General features: G+C 29.7%; 1 long non-coding RNA gene across 1 annotated transcript in view; it reads right to left on the minus strand.

The window, feature by feature from the left end:
* Positions 1–7,325: 7,325 nt before the first annotated feature.
* LOC122268424 (uncharacterized) overlaps positions 7,326–16,564 on the minus strand; it is a 23,171-nt gene continuing 13,932 nt past the window's right edge. The window contains exons 3-5 of the long non-coding RNA XR_011638387.1: positions 15,747–15,888; positions 14,410–14,469; positions 7,326–7,735 (exon numbers count right to left, since the gene is read on the minus strand). This is a non-coding gene — a long non-coding RNA (uncharacterized lncRNA). The remainder of the gene's footprint in view (positions 7,736–14,409; positions 14,470–15,746; positions 15,889–16,564) is intronic.

The following is a 16,564-nucleotide window of genomic DNA, read 5'->3' on the forward strand; positions in this document are numbered from 1 at the left end:
AAATGTGACCACTGGTATTGATGCCTGAATCACGAATAACTCTCTCAAGTGCAATATTAAAAAGTAGACAGGAGAGAGAATCTCCTTGTCGAACACCTGTGAATGTGTCAAGATTTTCAGACAGAGACCTCAGAAACTTAATCTTACACTTTGTATCTTTCAATGTAAGTCTTGTCAACTTAATGAGTTTTGAAGGTATTTTAAAAGTATTCATTGTTTCAAAAAGATAATTTCTATAGATACTATCAAAAACATCCTTGAAATCAATAAAAAGATGATGTGTTTCAATGTTAAATTCCATTGGTTTCTCTGAAATCTGACGGAGACAAAATATCTGATCCTTAGTTGATTTTCCAGCACGGAATCCACATTGATATTTTCCTACTTTTGAGTCAATGAATGGTAACAGCCTGAGATATAAAATTCTAAATAGTATTTTGTATGAAGACTAATGCCACGATAGTTGGCACAGGTCATAGGATCTCCTTTCTTGTGAATTGGGCACAAAATGCTAATAGTCCAAACCGTTGGCATCTACTAAATTGAATTTATTAAACAAAGAATCACAATTAATAAACTACCACTAGACAATATTCATTCGCTGTCCGGAGCAAGGTAGCATCACTGTTTCAAGAATTTAAATTTACGATTGGCTATTTTTTGCTGAGTTAACAGTTAATAATTATAGGTGTCCACATCTGGTTGTGATTTTTAACTTTTGTGCAATTTTTTTATAGTGTAATAAATTCCACTTATTTTTATAAAGTATAATTTTAGAAAAATTTACGAAATAAAAAATGCGAAAAATTTAGAAAGGGTACACAAAAGTCATAAATTTGAGAAACACTGCCCTAAAAGATGGTAATACTTACCTTTCCCGCAAAAAGTTGGGTGATATCGTAGTTATTTGTCAAGAAGTCAAAGAGATCTCTAGGAATATGGAAGTTGATATAAATAATAAGTTTGTTGTATTTGTTTATTACATCGACCTTGAATTTTATGTCTTTTTTTGCTTTAATTTGACAAAAAAAATTCTGTAATAAATTATTATTTCCAATATAAGATTAAATATAGTTGTTAACTATTTTGTAAAAGTCTAGGTTACGGGAGGATCCTCACATTCTTCATCACTCTCAGCAGTTAAAATATCATTAGTACCAGTAATAATTTTATCAGTTGAATTATGACTTTACAGTTTCTTCATTTTTTTAAGAGGTTGAATTTTCTTGGATTGTGACAAAATTTGATTCTGCAATTAGCACAGTGCTTGGAATATCAACTGGTTTCTTAAAATGATGATTTTTTTCATCCTCTGCCTTTCCTCCCTGGATAAAAGAGCAAATTTTACACTCTTCTCAACACTATTTGAATTTAATACCAAATTTTTTTGTACCAATTGACTTATTTCAGTTGTATTGTCAAAAGCGAAATACAGTGAACTGTCAATTATGCACCGGTGTAAGGGGCCAACAGAAAAAAGCGCATAAGTAAAAGAGACGCAACGCGAATTGAAGTGACAACATCAATAAATATGTTTCTAAAGATTAAATGTTAATATTTATACTGTTTTGGTATTTACTATAATTATGCAAAGAAAAAATTTAACATACCTAAGGACAATTTATTTTCTTACAAAATAATCACATGTTTGTATTTGTTTTTGCCCACGTATTTAAAAAAAAAGTTTTTCCAGTCCATATGAATGGGATAAGGGAGTTTCGGGAGCAGAATTAAATTGTAAATAGTATCATCCATCACGTTTTCATCATCCATTTCATTAGCGATGTCATTAATGTCTTTTACTTCCGTTGTTAATAGATTATCTCCAGAGACAATAAATTCATTAAGAGAAACATGTCCATTAGATACAACTTTCCATTCGTTAACACTAAGATCGATATACCAATCTTCTTCTATTTCGTTAATTTGATTTTTATCTGAAAATAGAAATCCAGGTTTTTTGAAGCAATTCTTTATGCTTTATTGTCTAATGCTTCTCCATGCATCGCATACCATATTCATATAATCGAGAATTGAAATCTTTACGTCAACTGCTGCTGATTTGCCTTTTTTCAGTTCTGCTCGATATCGACGAATCAATGTTTTACCCAAGTAGCACAATTCACAAAAACGATATCGTAAAAACTTAGCTTTGAACACTGTACAATATAGTAGCGAAACATTGTACTATATAAAAATGGACCCCTTTTATAACGTATATTCAATATCGCGAAACAATATCGTTCGATATTGTAAAAACGTTGGGGGAACGTCGATCGATATCTCTCAACATTTACAAACACTGTACAATGTCGACCGACATCGTCAACTCGATATTCAAGAAACGAATGCTGTGGAATGCCGACAATCGCCAAAATTACGTTATTTGAGAAATAAAAATTAGTTTTTGAAAATATTCATACCTGTTTGTAACCTGGAAAAAACTGATAACAAAACCGTTCTAGCTTGTTTAAAATTAAATTATTTGTTATTACCAAAACTTATGGAATTTTAAAGTCTGCAGCTTACTTATTAATATTTAATAAGTTTGGGTAGGCAAGTATATTTTACTATTATTCTAGAAAATAAGCTAGAAAGTAAATAGTTTTGTTAAGATATTTCTTCTCTTTTTCAGGGTACAAGGAGCCATTTAAACTGTGAAATAATTTTAAGTGATTTGTGCAATAATTTTTACAGCATCTATATTTTACTATGTAGATTAAAATTACAATACGTTTAATTTAAATCGATAAACTTTTCTGCTATGACGTTTTAGTATTATATAATCTGTATTTTACTAAAATAGTATGTATGGAAAACAAAATTCCTTGTCTTCACAGCATCAGGTTCGATTTTAAGATAACTGATTAAAAAGAAGGGGGGGGGAAGCAATATTTACACTGATATTGTCATAATAAAATAACTGCAGTCACTTTCTCAGATTTCTGACTTAAAATAGGGTAAACATGGTAGAATAAGCTGCGATTTAATTTATTTATGGCCTTTGTCCATTAAAGTGTTGCCAAAATATCGATTAGGGCTTGAACGGTTGTCAAATGTGTAAATGAAATATAATTTTTATTAAACAGTCAAGAATAATATACTAATTTCTATAATTTATTGTATTCTTTAATACAATCAATTGTTTCTAAAACAAAACTGCGTCAATTGAGGCAAACTTAGTCTTCCTGCCTTCCCGGTCGTTGGCGGTGGCAAGAACTTCACCAAATTTTTCAGCTTTTTCTAGTCAGCTAGTTTTTTTGAACAGTCTGAAGGTAGCAGCTGGAAAAAAAAAGACATGAACTGTGGTTAATTTTAATACTTTTAAATTAAAAGACAATTAGTTATACTGAAAAATTACATGAACTAAAGTAGACATGTGCACAACGCAAGTACTACTAATAGCCCTAGGTTGACAATTCTTCTGTATAGAATCAGAGCAGTTTTTATGTTTTCAGGAGCACTGGGCCCTTTACGAGTAAGTTAATAACATATGGAAAATATTATATTTTATATAAAAGATGGAAAAAAGTTTTTCTTTGATTAATTTTTAAAAATTAATTGGTCACCTTTCGTTGAGGTGATCCGGGTTCCAATCCCAGTATCGGCTGGGATTGGACCCGGCTAGTCAATACAAATTCCACATCCAACCATTAATTACATTAGTTACTATCATTCGCCAACCTCTGAAACTTCTTAAGAAATTGATTTCAGATTACGATCTGAGATGGATTGCCTATTTTATAGCAAAAAATCTAGACATTAATGTAAATTAATATTTGTTCGTAAAGCAACGCAGTTTCACAATTGAATTGTTCCAAAAATATTTAGAATTTTAATGTAATACGAATTGTTCATTGTCAATTTATCGGCAAAAGACGCACAATTCTATTGCGAATAGTTTTCGCTAAACTAAATCGGGAGGACCCCTGATCGCTCTCCATGCCTTTACCTTGATATTGCTTAGTACGAATGTTTCAGGTTTTACTCTCTAATATATTATGAATTGTAGTTAAGCTCTAGCCCTGATCGATCTAGTGTTCCAACCATACCCCCTGAATCGCTCACGAAATTGGTTGAAGATTGCTTCGGGATCTGGGGCAAATTGCACGACGAAAGAGCAAAATAAAAAAATCAAGATATTTGTTCGTACAAGCAAGAAACTCAACAATATCATATCACTTCTGATTAAAATTCTTTGTAGTGATAGCGAAAGAAAAGCAAGAATTATGCGACTGTGAACATTATCTGTGCAAACACTAAACTTTTTAAGTTCGAAACATTTATTTCGATTACTTGTATGTAACGGTGGACAAAATCCTTATAATTGAACTTTGTTAAATTAAGAAAAATAATATTTTGTTAATACTCTAAAAAAAATTTTCCTCTAAAATCTGGAGATACAGCATCTATAAAATAATTGTTCAAAAAATTATTAGCAAAGTAAGGCGTATTTTTTATTTTCTGTTTACCAGATCCCTGCTTCGCTATCACTCGCCAAACCCCGAAACTAATGCTTTTGCAGTAATTTTCTATTGCTTTCGTTGATTGTTTAATACAGGGATGGGCAAACTTTTTGGGTCGTGGGCCAAAAATCTAGAAAAAAAAGTTTGGTGGGCCGAGTAAAAACTTATGAAATAAAATAAAGTCAATTCATCATTGAGTGCACGTCACTCTGCATCAACTTTGCGTTTTTTAGTTGCCATTTTGGGACAAAAAATGTTTACAAGTAACTTAAAAAGGCAGTAGCCATTTAATAATTTTACCATTATTTACAATGACATTGTATGTGTGCAACTTTTCCATACGCAGTAAATTATGTTAGAACTCGAGCCGGCAGAAAAATCCGTTCGTCGGAACTTAAAACGCGTAGTCAGCCTCATGTGAAGTACAGTCCGCAAAAAAAAAAAAGATATCACCCTGAGTAACTTTCGTTCNGGAACTTAAAACGCGTAGTCAGCCTCATGTGAAGTACAATTCACCTATATTAGATTCCATATGTCTGCTCCTCGAGAAAGACAAATACTAGTTGGAGCTAATCTACAGCTATTCTATAAAGAACTTTTGCTGTCAACATTTTACCAGTTAAAGCTGTTTGTGCTAACTATTTTAATTAATTTATGTTTTGTAGAACAAAAATAGAGAAAGTGAAAAGGTCATCAGTACTTTGTTAAAAAAGAAATCAACAAAAATAGTTTTAAACAAAGTAGATATATTCGCCACTGATCGGCTAGTTAAAATTCTGTCCGCGGGCCGGATAAAATCTTCCGGCGGGCCACAGTTGGCCCGCGGGCCGTAGTTTCCCCATCCCTGGTTTAATACATCAGTTTTAATACTATATTTTAATAACAGTTGATGAGAGCTCCTGCTTATGTTCGCAAAGGTAATTCGTCTAAAATGATCCTCTTACACCCAAGTGCTCTTAGATTAGACTAATATTAGAACGCCATGGCTTACAGAGTGCAGATAGCTTCTAGAACTAAAATGGATTTCATTTTCTAACTTAGTATACTTTTACCGTTATATCTGCAAACTTTATGCGGCGTAAAAGACAAGCTTATGTTCAAAAGTTTTGATTAGTTTATATTAAATAAAACTATTGCCACCGTCACAATCGTCTTAAACAATTTTTACAGAGCGAGTTTTACTCTGCCATAACTCAAAAACTATTAAATGTAATTTTGCATTATTAACAGAATTTTTTAACAAGATGTTGATGTAGTTATCGAGTTGTTTTATGTCTAAGATGAAAATTGCTGTTTTGCGTAGTTTAATGAAAACTCTTAGCTGAAGAATTGTGTTTGTTTTGAAGTTTAACACTATGATAGTTTGAGAAAATGAATAATTAGTCTCAGTTTGTTTAAATTTCGAGTATTGGGGTTATTAAATAGATTATATTGACGGTATTATGGATTATTCAGTGCAAAGGAAAAACTAATTGTAGTAAAATTATAATTTTTTGCAGCTATTTTTGACTGAAAATGAAAAAAGAGTAATTAAAAAAGAATCCTACTTTTTCAAAAAGTTTGGTATATTTTTTATTCAATACCAAAAGGTTAAGAAATAATGCGTATTTCTTTATTTAGCGAACCTTGACCAAGTATGTTATTTGAGTTATTTTAATTAGGAAACTAATATTGGCAATTTTTCTGCTTCTGCCGCATGGTACGTGGCGTCGCGTGTGTGTGATTACGTAATTAGGAGTATATTTCCCTGCTCCTTCATTGGCAAGGAATTATTTTTAAATTTAAAAGTTTAGTTATTTTAATTTTTAAACATATTTAGGTATATGTGGAATTTCAAATTTTCCTTCAGGTTGAATTTTATTTTTCAAGAGTATTGCCTAACAGGTAAAAATTAAAAAAAAGTCAATTAACAACCATTAAAATTTTTCCAATTGAGTTCCTATTTTGTTTTTAATTTGAATAGTTTTTAATATCATTTCTATATGTTGCATTTAATAATTCAAACCAAGAATAATTAAATGAAAAAATAAGTCAAAATAACGATTTTTTCGAATGAATTCCAAAACCTTATAGAATACTGAATTGAATCGAGTGTATTAATACTTCAGCAATTCCTCTAACTGGAGTAAAATATGAGTTCAACAAACTTTTAATTGTACAATTTTCTTGACGTTTAACATGTATCAGTTTATTTCGATGGCTGCCGTGATGACTAAAGAATGAATTTCCTTTAAAAAGTCGACTTTTTTTTTAACATGTTAGGAACAGCTGTCTTAGTTCTTTGAAAACATTATGTAGGCCTTCAAAAAAAATTTTTTTTTAAACATAAATATTGTAATTTTAGTGCTTAATAATATGTTTCAACTTCTTGTACTATGAATTAGATTTGTACGTTGTTTTACTTACAATTTTTTAGGCAGGTTAAGTTAAGATTCGCGTTTACTACTACAATTTTCTTTTTGTTTACAGAAACGATAATTTCCCAATATTTAATATATTGTTTATATAAGTAATTGCTGGATTTAGTATTTTATAGGGACCCTTTTTTAACTGCAATAAGTCAATTTATAATTTATGTTCAGTTGTAATTAATGTCTGATATAATACATCCCTTGTCTAACTAAGCTTGATTACTTGTAATAAAGCTACAAAATAAGAAAGTGATTGCCAAATAATCATTGCCTATTATGTTCATGCAAGTTAAAAAAACGACTTTTATCACGCCATCAGTAATTGAACTCTTACTTCGATAAAATTAAGATGCTGATTTTAGGATATGTTATTTCAAGAATATATTAAAGAGTAAAAATATTCTTGTTTTCAATACCTTATTTCATGTTTTAGGGGTAAAGGAAGAAACACACACGCAATACATTTTAATTGAATTCACAAGAATCAGAAGATCAAATATATAGTATAAATAATAATAATAAAAATATAAGTATAAACAAAATATAAACAAAAATTTTAATAAGTTATCTTGGCTGCCTTTACAGACTTCGGTCTTTATATGCACGAAAGTTGTTCACGTTTAACCTCATAGTTAATGATCCTCTTTCAATGAAAGTTTCACAATCAAATCTCTCCGGTGAAGTGAATTGTATGTTCACACTTTCAGTTTCATCAACATTTTAAATTGAATTGTTCTTAGATAAATAGAAATAACGCAACGACAAAGGTGGCATACGTAGAATTATAGCAAACCATAATCTTCTGAATACTTTTTCGATTTCAGCAATCACTGTTACAAGTTTATTCCGTTTAAGATCCTGTAATGAAAATACACTAGATTACCTCTTTTTAACATGCTCTTACAATTCATAATGTTTGCAAAAACCATTGTTTCTTATTTATAGAGTAGAGAGAGGAAAAGAGAACTTCAGAAAAGTGAAGCCATACTTGAGACCACCATACTGTGTGGTGCAAGGCCATGGTCAAATGCTTTCCTTCTACCGTAACTGAATAAAGGTACTTTTAATCGTAATTGTACCATTAAGCATTTCAAAATTTTATTAACAAGTGTACTCGAAATGTTTTTTTTTTATTCTTAACTGCAACATTAGTATAATAACGATCTGTTTGAAAATCATTTACTAAATTATATAAAAACAATTAAACATGAATATGAAATGTATAACAAATCATTATCGAAAAACTTTTACTGTTAAACCATCAGTTTGAAATACTTTTTTTTAAAAGAACTAAAACAATTCTTTTTAAAAAGATGTAAATTTGCAATTTATTTTTGTCTGGTTAAATGTAGTGATTGTTGCTATGAGCATTATTACGCTTGTTCAAAAGACTAACAATTTTTGTATGTTTAACTAATTATTCACAAAATTTAATTCAATATATTCTTTCATAATACCTTAAAGTGACGTAATTTGTGAAATCTAAAAATGATTCCCCTAACTAAACTCTAATCTCAGGTATCCACAATTTTTTCTAAAACTTGGCGGATGCAATATAGATTATTCTCTCATACTTTGATGTTTGTGTTCATTAATTAAATTCTTTATTATTTCAATGACATCGACTCTCTACGATAAGAAAAAAAATGACTGATTCCTTCACAGGCATATAAAAGGGCGTGAAAAAAGATTCTATATAACCAAACATCACAAGTTTAAGTCTAACATTGTACCTTTAATTTATTGTTTAATTATTCAGTTTAAATGTCAATAATGCTTCTCTTTTTATTTATATCAATAGATATCAACATTTGAAACAAAGAAATCTTTATACACGATTTTTCTTATCAATCCTTATTTACTTTAACATATGAACGAGTAACGATATAGTTTTTCTTCTGTTTCATATGCGTTATTTTTACATGTTTGCTTTTCTTATGCGTTACTTTTAAGTGCTTAATACTATGCGTTATTTATAATTTTCTTATGCGTCAATTTAGTTAGTTTTCTTATATTGCACATTAAACTTAATTTTGCGAGTTATTATGTTTACTTTTATTTGTGGTGAGACTTCTACGCGTTTAATTTTTTATGTGTTACTTTTACAAACTTGTTACACGCATTACATTTTACATTCTACTTTTTTGTTGTTGATTTTTTTCTTATAAATTAATTTTTACTTTTCTTATGCCTTACTTTTCCACTTTTACTTCCTTTTTATTTTAAGCGTAAATATGTATTACGCTTTACTTTTCTTTCAGCGTTAGACGACAGTGTTTTAGTTACAGACGACAATTTAAACTTTACTTTTTTACGCGTTATATATTATTTTTTACTTATTATACGCTTTTAACTTAACTTTTTTATTTCTCTGTAGGTTACTTTTACTTGTTTATTTCTCTTATGTGTTGCTTTTACTTTTTTCCGTTTTTCCACTCTATTCTTTAATAAATAGTTTACGCTTTCCATTACTCTGCATATTTCCAGTTACTTTTCTTAATGCGTTATAATTTTACCCATGATTCCCGCGTTTACTTTACAAAATATTTATATATATTTCTTTGCTTTACTTCTAGTGTATGCTTTTCTTAAGCGTTTATTTTATATTATATAGTTGCTTTCATGCGTTACTAAATTGACCGCGTTTTCAATTGCACGTTATTTTTAATTTCTTGTATTTTTTATGCCTCCGTTTTCTTTATGCGTTTGCTATTCGTTTAATCTTCCTATGCATTACTTTTTAGCTTCATATTACATATTTAAGTGTTCCTTTTAATAACCGTTAAATTTGCATGCCTTAGACGGTGTTTTTGCGCATTTATTTTCCTCATGCGTTTTTTCCACGTTTCTCTATTACTTTCTTTACTCTATATTTCATCTCACTTTTCTTAACCTTTTGTGAGCTAAGCATTGATTTCCTTACGCATGACTTTAACGCGTTTATTTTAATTATACGTAATTTTTACTCGAATGCGTTTCTCATTGCTTATAAATTCTTTCTAAATAACGCATTACTTTTCTGATTGCATTACTTCAGTGTAACTTTTTTATGCTTTTATTTGCAAACTTCTCATGTTAACTTTTACACGTTACTTTCCGCGTTTACTGCTTTTATCTATACTCAATGTTAAATTAACGCGTTCATTTTACTATGCATTACTTTTATCTCAACGCTTATATCATATTTTAAGCGTTATATCATATTATGCGCTGTTTACTTTAGTATTGTTTACTTTTCATTATATGTTATATTTACGCTTCTACTTGTCTCGTGTGGCACATTAATTTTTACGCATTACTTTTACGCGTAGATATATATATTTATGTCCTATTTTTCTTGCTTTACATTTATGCTTTTTAAGTTCTTTTTATGCGTTTACTTCCTTTATGCGTTATTTTTACTTTTCTAATGTCTTTTTCTCATTAAATGCAATCTAATTTACTCGATTATATTTCTTACGCCTTATTTTTAGTTTTAGTATCCTTAAAGAGTTTATTCTCCTAATGCGTTACTTTTACTTATCCTATGCATCATATTTACGCGTTTCATTTTGTAAGGCAATTCTTTCACGCGTTATTTTCTCTTATGTGTTACTTTTACTTACATGCGTTGCTCTATTCTTTACTCCAGATTTTACGCTTTCCTCTACTCTATGTTTTATGCATTTCTTATCCTTTACCTTTTCTTATCATACGCATATATTTTACACGTAACTGTATTATGCGTTGCTTTTACTTGATTACTTTATTTAGGCTTTATTATTCTGTGTTATTGTTTATGTATCCCACAGTGGACTGATCGTTAAGACACGGTTCCCAGCAGATTACCGAAGTCAAGCATCACTGGCTACGGTCAGTGTGCGGGTCGGTGATCACTTGGATCAGTCTGCGTCGAGACCGTGGGTGTGCGGTATTGGTCCTCGTTAAACTGTTCTACCGTAAAGTGCTCGACTTCGCGTGCAGGTTGTCGGACTACCGAAGCGGGGGTGCCATCCCCTCTGCAGAGGATCAAAATTGTGATGGCATGTCTTCGAATCATCCTCAGGAGTGTTTCCCAGACCGTCGCCAATAGCCCGTCATGCAGCTCTAGTGCGACGTAAATTAACTACAACATCAACAATATTGTTTATGTACTACTTTTCCTTAAGCGGAATTTTTTTAATGCGATATTTTCACTTTTCTGAAGCGTTAAATTTACGAGTTCATTTCTATTTTCATTCCTTTAACGAGTTTACTCGTTATAAGCATTATAGTTTTAGCGTTATTTTTATTTATGCATTGCTTTTACGCGACTACTTATCTTTTACGTTACTTTTAAATTTAAGCGTTATTATATTTTAGTTGGTTTCACTTGTTTGCTTTTTTTTATGTGTTAGTTTTTCTTTTATGCCCTACTTTACACTATTATTTACCCTAAACTTCATGCTGTTCTTTACAATATATTTTACGCGTCATTTTTCTCTTTGAGTTCATTTTGCGAAATTACATTTACTTTATATTTTACGTGTTTTTTTTAGGTGGTACTCTTCTTATGCATGCATAAACTTTATTTTTTACACTTATTATTTTTTTTAATCTTTATCTTTAGACTCAACTTTTAATTCTTATACGCTTCAAACTTAGTTTACTTAACATATTTACTTTGTACTTTAATTTACACTACTATTAATATCCACTTTACACGCATTTTACAATTCATTACGCTTTTTTCCTAGACCAGAATAAATTTAGATTAAATGAAGATCTAATTTTAACTTTATATTATGTTTAACATCACACTTTGCGCTTCGTTTGCAAAACGCTTCTTTTTTAAAATTTACCTCAAACTATACGCTTTACTTTATACGATATTGTATTCTATTAACTTTTTATACTTCACTCAATCTTTTTACTATATTTTGTAGGTTACGTTTACATTTTAAGCCTTACATTATTTTATATTATGCTATTATTAACATTATTATTTTATGTCTCTTTACACGTTTTATAATATTTACAGTATGATTACATTATTTTATACTGCTTTACGTTATTCTATAATTTACTTTATTAACGTTTATTGCATATTTTACTTTATTTATAGCTTTGCTTTACACTTTCCTATCCTATATACTTCACGCTATTTTACCCTTTATTTGCTTCGCGCTTTTAAGCATGCTTTACATTTTTCGCTATATTTTATTCATTACGTTACTTTATATTACGTTTAACTTTTTTATATACTTTGCATTTCATACTTTTCGCTTTACTTTACTCATGTTTTACTTTATACTTCATATTTTGCTCTTTTACTTTACCCGGTACATTACTCTTTACTACTCTTTTCATTATAATTTCTACTTTTTAATTTACTCGTTTATTTTTACTTAAAATGCTTAGAAAGAAAAGAGTAAAATGTTTATTAAAGAAAAAGTGTCCATACTTTATATTTTAAGCATTACTAATATATGCAATTCTTATTTTACTCTTTATATTAAATTTTACACTTAATTTTACTTAAATTTGATTTACGCACGATTAATATCGGGATGATTCAGTAAAACATTTATGCCTTAAATTCACTAATTTATTATTTTTTTAATTAAAATTAGATCTTAATCGAGGATACGACAAAAAAAATTCTACTTAGTTGCTCATGATTAAATCATATCTATTTTACGCTTTATAGTTTTTTTTTTCACCTCAGTTTAGGACTATGTCGAAATACAACAATTTTTAATCACAGTTCTATAAATTTAATGATTTGCTTCATTGAGATTTATTTTAAAAATTTTATTTTACTTGGATAATGTACCATTCTTTAACGAGACATTTCAATTAAACGTTTATTCTTTTATTTCCACCGGATATTAATCTGGAGATGGTTTTATTATCATTATTAGAAAACACAGTTCCCTATCAGCTTCTGCTACAGTTAACACACAAAACATTTTAATCAATTTTTCGCAAGATCTTGAACACTTTCAGCAGGAAAATTAATAATTTTACAGGGTGGCTACAAAATACTGTTAGACTGAAAAAAATTAGAATTAATTTTAATCGTTTGGTAAAACAGTTTTTCTCTCACTATACCTGCGATTGGCGCTTTCTGCAAGTGCAGACGATTCTTGATTAAAGCAAAACATTTAGAATAACTTTAAAGGATGGAATAGAAAGGATTGATGGTTAAACAGCTTCTCGATCACGGATTTTCTGCAGGTAGAAATCTTCAAGCGCTTAAAATCTCTTGGGTTAAATAGAACATTTATATTATATAGAACTATAAATCGTTTTTGGATTCTAATAGTTGGAAAGTTCGATCTAGATCTGGTAGTTCACTCTCATTTCTTACAAAAATGAACACTTAAAGCATTCATGAAAAGATACAAAGAAATTCACAGCTCTCTACTAATAAAATGGCTGCAGAAGAGAAGGTGAGTCAAAGAACTATGCAAGTTATATCAAATAGAGACCTGAGTTTCCGTCCTCATCTCAAAAGAAATGTTCATGGTTTGACAACTGATCAAAAATTAAGAAGGTTGCAAAAAGCAAGAAATCGCTGATCTAACAGCAACAAACTGGTGATTAGTTTCTGATAAGTAAATATTTTGCACACAACTAAGTTATAATACTAAAAATAATGTTGTATATTCAGCAACCTTCGACGCTATACTTGAAAGTGTAAGAACTGTTCAACGCTTTCAGTACAAGAATTCTGTAATGGTTTGGGCTGCAATGTCAAATAACGGAAAATTTCCTCTGGAATTCATCGATAAAAAGGTAAAAAACAATGTTGAATATTACAAATACTTATTACTACATGCTGACAGATTGTATACCAAAAAAAGGGATATTTAAGCAAGATTCTGCATCATCACACGGAGCCAAACCAACATAACCTCGGCTCCATATCAATTGTCTGAAATTAATTAAGCAAGAAGATCTAAATCTTCTAGAGTATTGCGTTTGGGGGATTCTATAGTCTAAAAATTTTGAGCAGCACAGACTCCCTCAAAGCTTCTTTATTGCGTAAAGGGGACCAATTACCTCTTAAAATGATTCTGGCGGCCAACTGACAATGGCGTAAGAGATTATCTTTTGTAATCGATAAAGATGGTGGTCGATTGAAATAAATTTTTGTAAGGTAAACTTACATTTATAGTGTTCCTCATATTTGTGTATTTATCATTTTCTATTTAATATCTATGCAGCAAAATGCTTTGATATTTGTAACACTATTTCGCAGCCACCCTGTCATTTGCACGCATTGCTGATTTTCATTTATGTAATAAAAGTCTTTTCTTTTTTTTTAATTGGCTTTAACATAATTGGAAGGTCTAAAAATTATTCTGAATGAAAACTGCTGCTTTATTATTGACATATATGGTGTCCAGGTTAAGTTTTGAATGCCATTTCTTTTTAGTATATGAAATGATGTTTGTTATTAATGTATGCCTTTATATAGCGTATTCTTTTTCATTTCTTAAAAATTTATATAAATGGCGGTTGATATGGTCTCGAAAATTGTTAAACTCTTCTTTTATATTACTTACCCTTAAAAAGCTAAGATGTCGAATCATGGTTGAAATCGTATTTCAGGAAGTTTTCGAAAGCTGAAAATATATCACATATTGATTATTATTATATTAATACTTATGCAACATTATAGGGATCTTTCAAGCATTATGCAAACATAAAAGGAATTGGGGCTTGTGATTCACTTATTTTTTCTGAAAAATAGCAGATGGGGTATGAGCCATGCATGCGTAAGACATTTAAATAAAAAAAATTTAAAAAATTTTCTTAAAAAAAATAGCAGTTAAAATAACTTCAAATTTAAAATAAAAGTTCGACAACAATTGCTGTTATGTGCTTAATAGTTCAAGAGTTTTAACAGAAATAATGAATATTCTTCTCAAAATTTCATAAAATGAATTGAAATATTCACTGATTTTATTTTTTGAAAAATTACCTTATTTATTTGAATTCTAAACTTCGATTACTTCAAGAAGAGCTACAATTAGAGCAAGATGGTGCGTTGTTACTTTTTTACTTAAGCATAGGATGTGATTTGCTTATTTTCGGTGACTAAGTGTCCAAAATTGAAGGAAAAAAACACTTTAAATGAACGGCCCCATATAGTTAGAAATATATCCTCTTTTTGATGTTAAAGATAACGCACATTTTATTCATAAATTACAAAATGCTACAAAATTGGAAATTCATAACTAATTTCAGTTCATTCTTAAAGAGGAGAGTTTAATCTTAAGGGATGAAAGACACAAACAATGAAAAATACAGACTCAAAATTGTTAATAATATATAAGTTAACAAGTTTATATTGCGCTAACTTTTTTTTCCAATGTTATTCTCCTTGGTAATTTTTAAGTGGTTTCTGCACTATTTCTTTACCTGAACATCTGAAAAAGGTGTCAAACATGTTAAGGATGGAACATTTTAGCCTAATATTTTCTGGGACCACGTTATCTTATAAAGAATAGGGAATTCTAATTTTAATCTACTCTGTTACTAATAAACTAAATTATTCTTTATTGTTTGTTTTCTCAATTTGACCTGTATGAAAATATAAAAAATGAGAATGCTGCTGGCACTTCCAACCTTTATAAATTCTTTGGAATATGGCTTTTTATTCGGAACAGAGAAAGATTTATTTTTGAATTAGAGAGGATTTTATCAGAACAGAATAATGCAGACAATTATATCGGATTTTGACCTATACAAGAAGGGCCAGAAGTAAACTATTCCACTGCCGTGCAGCCTAAGGCTGCAAAAATTGGCTTCAACCGCATATAAATATAGTTTAATTAATAGTCTGCAGTTTTCTAAAGCAGTTAAAAAAAATAAGAAGGAACAAAAATGCTATACTTACAACAAAAGTTTTAAGAGTCGTCAAAATTGTTCCAATTTGATATGTCAGCATCTAAATATGTCCAGCAGTTCTCACACTCGATTAACCATGTTAAAAACATCCAAACGGGCCCTAATCTCTCGGACAACTGAGCAAAATAATCCTATAAAAACAAAAATATGTTGCATTAAAATAGCATGCCATAATGTGTAAAAAATTATTCATTTCTCCGGAGATCGAAAGCAAACTTGGAAAAATTACATGATTTAAAAATTAAAATTAAGTGTGAGAAACATGCAAAAAGATACACTTTTTTCTTAAGATCCTGAAAAACAACCACTTTAATAATAATTGAAAACTTTCAAATAAAATCAGTATAACTCATTAAAACTTAAGTGTAATAATAAAACTCATTACACAATAGATCAATAAAAGTTTAACCTGAATAAAAGAATATAATTTAACTATTCTTGTGGTAAAGCATATCGTTAAGATTTACCGAGGCTTGTTTACACCATTCCTTCAAAGTTTGCCAAATAATGCATTGCATTGCTGAATTTGATATCTTTTTGAAATCACAAATAATTTAAAGAATACTTAATTAGAGCATAACACTTGAACCAAATTATTGTCAAATATAGATAAATATTTATAATTATTACATTCGTAGAAAGTTGCTTTTTACCTATTGGCAAAATGGGTCTTGTTTTGGGTTTCATAGCGTGCACACTTTATTTGGACGTCATCACGGTTTTCAACTGCGTTCAAGAATAGTAGTAAACAGTGCGCATGCGTCGTCATTGCACGCGTTGCTATATATATATATATATATATATATA

The sequence above is a fragment of the Parasteatoda tepidariorum genome, chromosome X2 (assembly GCF_043381705.1).
Source record: "Parasteatoda tepidariorum isolate YZ-2023 chromosome X2, CAS_Ptep_4.0, whole genome shotgun sequence".
NCBI classification, from domain to species: domain Eukaryota; kingdom Metazoa; phylum Arthropoda; class Arachnida; order Araneae; family Theridiidae; genus Parasteatoda; species Parasteatoda tepidariorum.